Below are 8,260 nucleotides of genomic sequence, written 5' to 3'. Positions count from 1 at the left end.
TCATTGATTCTATTACACAGAACGATAGTTGTTATAATTGTTACTACGACCGGTTACTCCATCTGACCCCAGCACACGTGGAGTTACTCTGAGCGACTAACAATAATTTTAGAACGCTTATAAATTTGAATGATCTACCGTATTTCCCTGGATAATCGTCCTGTGTAATGGTCCCCAATGATCTGCCCTGTACCTGGCTGTGTCCTGAGATGGTCCTGAGTGTCTGAGGATCAGCTGTTCCTGGTGTGCGGAGTCCTGTGCTCGGTCACAGCGGCATCGCCCTCTGCTCTCGGCCACTCGCAGGAGACACTCCCTCTGTCCTTTGCCCAGAACCGACTCTAATGACTGTTTACATATCATTACCAGCCGCAATTATAGCCGCCTATTTCCGTCCCTCCCTGTCAGCTGTTACATCACATCTCCCCTGACATAAGCCGCCGCCACCTCTGCTGCTCCTCACTATGACTCCTCCTCTATCCCTGCTGTCCGCTCACCTGTCACATCTCCCCTGACATAAGCCGCCGCCACCTCTGCTGCTCCTCACTATGACTCCTCCTCTATCCCTGCTGTCCGCCCACCTGTCACATCTCCTGACATAAGCCGCCGCCACCTCTGCTGCTCCTCACTGACTCCTCTATCCCTGCTGCCCGCTCACCTGTCACATCTCCCCTGACATAAGCCGCCGCCACCTCTGCTGCTCCTCACTATGACTCCTCCTCTATCCCTGCTGTCCGCTCACCTGTCACATCTCCCCTGACATAAGCCGCCGCCACCTCTGCTGCTCCTCACTATGACTCCTCCTCTATCCCTGCTGTCCGCTCACCTGTCACATCTCCCCTGACATAAGCCGCCGCCACCTCTGCTGCTCCTCACTGACTCCTCTATCCCTGCTGCCCCCTCACCTGTCACATCTCCCCTGACATAAGCCGCCGCCACCTCTGCTGCTCCTCACTATGACTCCTCCTCTATCCCTGCTGTCCGCTCACCTGTCACATCTCCCCTGACATAAGCCGCCGCCACCTCTGCTGCTCCTCACTATGACTCCTCTATCCCTGCTGCTCGCTCACCTGTCACATCTCCCCTGACATAAGCCGCCGCCACCTCTTCTGCTCCTCACTATGACTCCTCTATCCCTGCTGTCCGCTCACCTGTCACATCTCCCCTGACATAAGCCGCCGCCACCTCTGCTGCTCCTCACTATTATACCCCTATCCCTGCTGCCCGCTCACCTGTCACATCTCCCCTGACATAAGCCGCCGCCACCTCTGCTGCTCCGCACTATGACTCCTCTATCCCTGCTGCCCGCTCACCTGTCACATCTCCCCTGACATAAGCCGCCGCCACCTCTGCTGCTCATCCCTGTGACTCCTCTATCACTGCTGCCGCTCACCTGTCACATCTCCCCTGACATAAGCCGCCGCCACCTCTGCTGCTCCTCACTATTACACCTCTATCCCTGCTGTCCGCTCACCTGTCACATCTCCCCTGACATAAGCCGCCGCCACCTCTGCTGCTCCTCACTATTACACCTCTATCCCTGCTGTCCGCTCACCTGTCACATCTCCCCTGACATAAGCCGCCGCCACCTCTGCTGCTCCTCACTATGACTCCTCTATCCCTGCTGTCCGCTCACCTGTCACATCTCCCCTGACATAAGCCGCCACCACCTCTGCTGCTCCTCACTATGACTCCTCTATCACTGCTGTCCGCTCACCTGTCACATCTCCCCTGACATAAGCCGCCGCCACCTCTGCTGCTCCTCACTATGACTCCTCTATCACTGCTGTCCGCTCACCTGTCACATCTCCCCTGACATAAGCCGCCGCCACCTCTGCTGCTCCTCACTATGACTCCTCCTCTATCCCTGCTGCCCGCTCACCTGTCACATCTCCCCTGACATAAGCCGCCGCCACCTCTGCTGCTCCTCACTATGACTCCTCTATCACTGCTGTCCGCTCACCTGTCACATCTCCCCTGACATAAGCCGCCGCCACCTCTGCTGCTCATCCCTGTGACTCCTCTATCCCTGCTGTCCGCTCACCTGTCACATCTCCCCTGACATAAGCCGCCGCCACCTCTGCTGCTCCTCACTATGACTCCTCTAACCCTGCTGCCCGCTCACCTGTCACATCCCCCCTGACATAAGCCGCCGCCACCTCTGCTCCTCACTATTACACCTCTATCCCTGCTGCCCGCTCATCTGTCACATCTCCCCTGACATAAGCCGCCGCCACCTCTGCTGCTCCTCACTATGACTCCTCCTCTATCCCTGCTGTCCGCTCACCTGTCACATCTCCCCTGACATAAGCCGCCGCCACCTCTGCTGCTCCTCACTATGACTCCTCTATCACTGCTGTCCGCTCACCTGTCACATCTCCCCTGACATAAGCCGCCGCCACCTCTGCTGCTCATCCCTGTGACTCTTCTATCCCTGCTGCCCACTCACCTGTCACATCTCCCCTGACATAAGCCGCCGCCACCTCTGCTGCTCCTCACTATTACACCTCTATCCCTGCTGTCCGCCCACCTGTCACATCTCCACTGACATAAGCCGCCGCCACCTCTGCTGCTCCTCACTATGACTCCTCTATCACTGCTGTCCGCTCACCTGTCACATCTCCCCTGACATAAGCCGCCGCCACCTCTGCTGCTCATCCCTGTGACTCCTCTATCCCTGCTGTCCGCTCACCTGTCACATCTCCCCTGACATAAGCCGCCGCCACCTCTGCTGCTCCTCACTATGACTCCTCTCACTGCTGTCCGCTCACCTGTCACATCCCCCCTGACATAAGCCGCCGCCACCTCTGCTGCTCCTCACTATTACACCTCTATCCCTGCTGCCCCCTCACCTGTCACATCTCCCCTGACATAAGCCGCCGCCACCTCTGCTGCTCATCCCTGTGACTCCTCTATCCCTGCTGTCCGCTCACCTGTCACATCTCCCCTGACATAAGCCGCCGCCACCTCTGCTGCTCCTCACTATTACACCTCTATCCCTGCTGTCCGCTCACCTGTCACATCTCCCCTGACATAAGCCGCCGCCACCTCTGCTGCTCCTCACTATGACTCCTCTATCCCTGCTGCTCGCTCACCTGTCACATCTCCCCTGACATAAGCCGCCGCCACCTCTGCTGCTCCTCACTATGACTCCTCCTCTATCCCTGCTGTCCGCCCACCTGTCACATCTCCCCTGACATAAGCCGCCGCCACCTCTGCTGCTCCTCACTATGACTCCTCTATCCCTGCTGCCCGCTCACCTGTCACATCTCCCCTGACATAAGCCGCCGCCACCTCTGCTGCTCCTCACTATGACTCCTCCTCTAGCACTGCTGCCGCTCACCTGTCACATCTCCCCTGACATAAGCCGCCGCCACCTCTGCTGCTCCTCACTATGACTCCTCCTCTATCCCTGCTGTCCGCTCACCTGTCACATCTCCCCTGACATAAGCCGCCGCCGTTGCCTCTGCTGCTCATCCCTGTGACTCCTCTAGCACTGCTGTCCGCTCACCTGTCACATCTCCCCTGACATAAGCCGCCACCACCTCTGCTGCTCCTCACTATGACTCCTCTATCCCTGCTGCCCGCTCACCTGTCACATCTCCCCTGACATAAGCCGCCGCCACCTCTGCTGCTCCTCACTATTACACCTCTATCCCTGCTGCCCGCTCACCTGTCACATCTCCCCTGACATAAGCCGCCGCCACCTCTGCTCCTCACTATTACACCTCTATCCCTGCTGCCCGCTCACCTGTCACATCTCCCCTGACATAAGCCGCCGCCACCTCTGCTGCTCCTCACTATTACACCTCTATCCCTGCTGCCCGCTCACCTGTCACATCTCCCCTGACATAAGCCGCCGCCACCTCTGCTGCTCATCCCTGTGACTCCTCTATCCCTGCTGTCCGCTCACCTGTCACATCTCCCCTGACATAAGCCGCCGCCACCTCTGCTGCTCCTCACTATGACTCCTCCTCTATCCCTGCTGTCCGCCCACCTGTCACATCTCCCCTGACATAAGCCGCCGCCACCTCTGCTGCTCCTCACTATGACTCCTCTATCCCTGCTGCCCGCTCACCTGTCACATCTCCCCTGACATAAGCCGCCGCCACCTCTGCTGCTCCTCACTATGACTCCTCCTCTAGCACTGCTGCCGCTCACCTGTCACATCTCCCCTGACATAAGCCGCCGCCACCTCTGCTGCTCATCCCTGTGACTCCTCTAGCACTGCTGCCGCTCACCTGTCACATCCCCCCTGACATAAGCCGCCGCCACCTCTGCTGCTCATCCCTGTGACTCCTCTAGCACTGCTGCCGCTCACCTGTCACATCTCCCCTGACATAAGCCGCCGCCACCTCTGCTGCTCATCCCTGTGACTCCTCTATCACTGCTGCCCGCTCACCTGTCACATCTCCCCTGACATAAGCCGCCGCCACCTCTGCTGCTCATCCCTGTGACTCCTCTATCCCTGCTGCCGCTCACCTGTCACATCTCCCCTGACATAAGCCGCCGCCACCTCTGCTGCTCATCCCTGTGACTCCTCTATCACTGCTGCCGCTCACTTTCAGTATAAATGTTAATGTTTTAGTCACCTCTCTGCCGCCTCGTCTGGGTGTCAGATAAATGGCCGTTCGCTGTCACCTGAACATGATCGCTTTATGATCGGATTCCACAAACCTTTTTCGTTTTTTTCTAGGTGGATAAACTTAAAGGGGCACTCAAGCAAAAGATTTATTTCTTTCAAATCAGCTGGTGTCAGAGATTTGTGATTTCTTCCAGTGGAGAAGTCATTTATAAATCTATATAACTTCGCATCTTTTGCTGATTCCCCTGTTTAACCCTTTCAGGACCGAGGGTTTTGCCGTTTTTTTCTCCTTTTTTCACCTCCTTATTTCCTATTTGAATGAAAAGCATTTTCTTTCATTTTGGGAGGGGGATGGGGCCCGGGCCCTTGGCTATATTTGGGGGGACCTGGCTACAAAGGGTAATTTGTATTCCATGGGGTACCTGACAGGGTGTCTTGTTGCTGATACTGATGCCGGGACCTTCTGGTGGGTTCTGGCGTTTTGGAAGCTACTTGTCATGGCGTCCAGGAGCGGTAACCCCCCCCCCCCCCCCTCCCCCGGACATACGGGAACTGGACCTTGGTTAGGACTAAGGGGACGTGCGGAGTGTAGGTGAAGGTGCGGCAGTAGTGATAACGTTCCACTGTAAACAACTTTAAAGTAAACTTTACTTTAAAAAAAAAGGTATTTTAGTGCAAACAGTTACAGACAGCGCTCAGGTACTTAGTGCAAAAATAATCAATACAAGAGATGGGGGATAGAAGAAACAGTAACAGGGGTCTGGGACCGGATAGGAGGACCTCTGCCTAATGTACTGTGTACTCTGCCAGGATGTGGTGAAGTGTTGAGAAGTGTCTAGTTATCTCATCTAACTGCCTTCTGTCCCACAGTGTTGGGTGACCCGTCCTCTGGGGTAGTACAAGTCCCAGGTCTCTGCTCTGGGTGGAGCTGGCTTGTAGTGTCTTTCCTACAAAGCTGAGCGTCTGTCAGTAGAGAGCGGCTTGCTGGCACTGTGCTCTACTGCGGGATCAGTCTTGACCTTGTCCGTCCTTCTAGTAAAGTGGTCGACTGTCCTATTCAGTTAGTCTGTCCTCGGCGTAGGCGGCGTAGGTTAAAGCTCCCTAGGGGGTCTAGTCTAGCAACCTATAGTGGTTGTACAGCTAGGTGTCAGGAACAACTATATAAAGTCCTGCCTGTTATCCAGCGCTACAAAAACATGGCCACTTTTGCCCCACTCTTGTCTCCAGTTAAGGTGTGGTTTGCAATTAAGCTCCATTTACTTCAATGGAAGGGAGTTTCAAACCCCTCCCAATCTGAAGACAAGAGTAGGGCAAAAGTGGCCATGTTTTTGTAGCGCTGAATAACCCCTTTTAACCCGTTAACGACACAGGGCACCTTGGGGAGTTCAGAGGGCGGCCGCGTGGCACATGTAGCCCGGGACCGCGGGCATTAGCTGCATCTGATTACTTATGCAGCCCGATCCCTGGTGGTCTAGTGGCGGAGATCACCCCCCCGGGACGTTGTCCCAGAGAAGCGATCTCCCTGTCTGCTGCCGGCCGGGGTCTGCATCGTAATGGCACTGATCCCGGCTCGGCACTTGGTTGCTTCCGTCTGCAGCAGCTGAAAGCAATCGAGTGCCTATCTCATCGATCTATGCTGTATTACTATATACAGCATAGATCAATAAGAGATCAGTGTACTTATACTAGAAGTCCCCCAGGGGGAATAACCCTAAATATTAATATAAAAACCCTCCCCTAATAAAAGTTTAAATCACCCCCCTTTACCCATGAATTCCCCATAAATAAAAATAAATAAATAAACATGTTTGGTATCGCCGAATGCGTAATCGCCCGAACTATTAACTAATCACATTCCTGATCTCGCACGGTAAACGGCGTCAGTGCAAAAAAGTGCAAAATTGCACATTTTTGGTCGCATCACATCCAGAAAAATTGTAATAAAATGCGATCAAAAAGTCGTATATGCGCAATCAAGGTACCCATAGAAAGTTCACATTATGGCGCAAAAAATGACACCTGACACAGCCCCATAGACCAAAGGATTAAAGCGCTATAAGCCTGGGAATGGAGCGATTGTAAGGAACGTATATTTGGTAACAATGGTGTGAATTTTTTACAGGCCATCAGATACAATATAAGTTATACATGTTATATATCGTTGTAATCGTAACGACTTGAGGAACATGCATAACAAGTCAGTTTTACCCCAGGGCGAATGGCGTAAAAACACAAACCCCCCAAATAAACAAAATGCGTTTGTTTTTTTTTCCCAATTTCACCACACATTGAATTTTTTTTTGTTTTTTAGTATACTTTATGCAAAAATTCAGCCTGTCATTGCAAAGTACAATTAGTGGCGCAAAAAATAAGGGCTCATGTGGGTTTCTAGGTGAAAAAATGCAAGTGCTATGGCCTTTTATACACAAGGAGGAAAAAAAACAGAAGTGCAAAAAGGCAAGTTGGCCCGGTCCTTAAGGGGTTAAAGGGACATTGTAATAGAGAAGAGTAAGGGCAGGTAGACCTAGTGTTATCTGCAGATGTGCTGTGTGAGGGTGACATCTAGTGGTTGGAGTTAGGAACAGCGGCCTCCTGTCCTAACCTGTGACACTAGAGAGATACAGCTTTACCAAGGTGTAAGAAGAGGAAAGAAAACACGTAGTGGGACACTACATAGTAACCGGACAAAGAGGCTGAGGCCATGAGAGTCTTGGATCTTGTTCTATACGTTTGGCCTGTGACAGAGTTACCTGCGCAGTACACTGGATTCCTGTGGATTTGTGCCACTTGGCGCTCTACAGATGGGTTCACTTGTGGCCTCTGCCGATTACACGATACTGTTATTCCTCCTATATATCCTATATATCATATATATATATATATATATATATATATATATATAGCAGGTTACATTCAGCTCCTGTGGATTTACCAACCACATCAGCTGGAAGTAAGTCCATAGTATCTACTACTATTTCAGTCTCTCCCCCCACTAATGTCCATTATATCAGGGGCAGACCACGGGCTCCTACAGACCATGTAGCTGCCGTAAAGCATAGAAAACGCTGTGAAACCAGCTCAGCCAAGATGGCTGCTCCCAGAATCATCGACTGAAAATAAAATGTATAAAAAAATCTACAGACAGAAACCAAAAAAGACCAAGTAACAATATCCTGTGATCCTTCCCCTTTAATTGAAAACACTTCTGGAATATTATGATGTTATAGAATGAGGACACTTGCTCCCCAAAGTATTCCATAAATGTATTCATTTAATAAAGCAAGGTGTACATACATTGCATACTTCACATGCACAATACAGTGCCATAGGCTTCTATATATATATAGTGCGCCCCCTGCTGGACACTCCATTGGAATTACACCTGATTCGTGACGTCACAGTTTTTTTTAGAGAATTTGAAGCCTCCCTGATCTACTAAATTAAGGGAAATAGCAGTATATGAGCATTCCCCATAATGAATGTACTTTAGGAATCTGTCTAACTTTCCATAAGTAATAACATATTAAAAAATACTTTTGGCCGGACTTCTCCTTTAAGAGAAGTAAAACCTCTGCCACCAATGCTATGCTGATGGGCAGAGCGCTGCTCGCTGCAGGCACCACCGCACTTTCATCTTTGACCAGAGAGTTTCCTTTGTGTTATGTGACAAATGCGCTG

The 8,260-nt window shown here is 52.1% G+C and overlaps 1 protein-coding gene across 3 annotated transcripts in view; it reads right to left on the bottom strand.

Moving 5' to 3' along the window:
• EPS8L3 (EPS8 signaling adaptor L3) overlaps window positions 1-381 on the bottom strand; it is an 88,878-nt gene extending 88,497 nt beyond the window's left edge. Inside the window, exon 1 of one of the 3 annotated variants that reach the window (XM_069945327.1) lies at window positions 194-381. The gene's annotated coding sequence lies outside the window, so the exon portion shown is untranslated. Of the gene's footprint in view, window positions 1-138 lie in introns of all 3 variants that reach the window. The other 2 variants (XM_069945324.1, XM_069945323.1) reach the window with 2 other exon arrangements.
• Window positions 382-8,260: the final 7,879 nt, after the last annotated feature.

The sequence above is a fragment of the Dendropsophus ebraccatus genome, chromosome 11, assembly GCF_027789765.1.
Source record: "Dendropsophus ebraccatus isolate aDenEbr1 chromosome 11, aDenEbr1.pat, whole genome shotgun sequence".
Classification (NCBI taxonomy): Eukaryota; Metazoa; Chordata; class Amphibia; order Anura; family Hylidae; genus Dendropsophus; species Dendropsophus ebraccatus.
The sequence above is the reverse complement of the archived record's forward strand: the minus strand, read 5'-3'. Positions and strand labels throughout refer to the sequence as shown.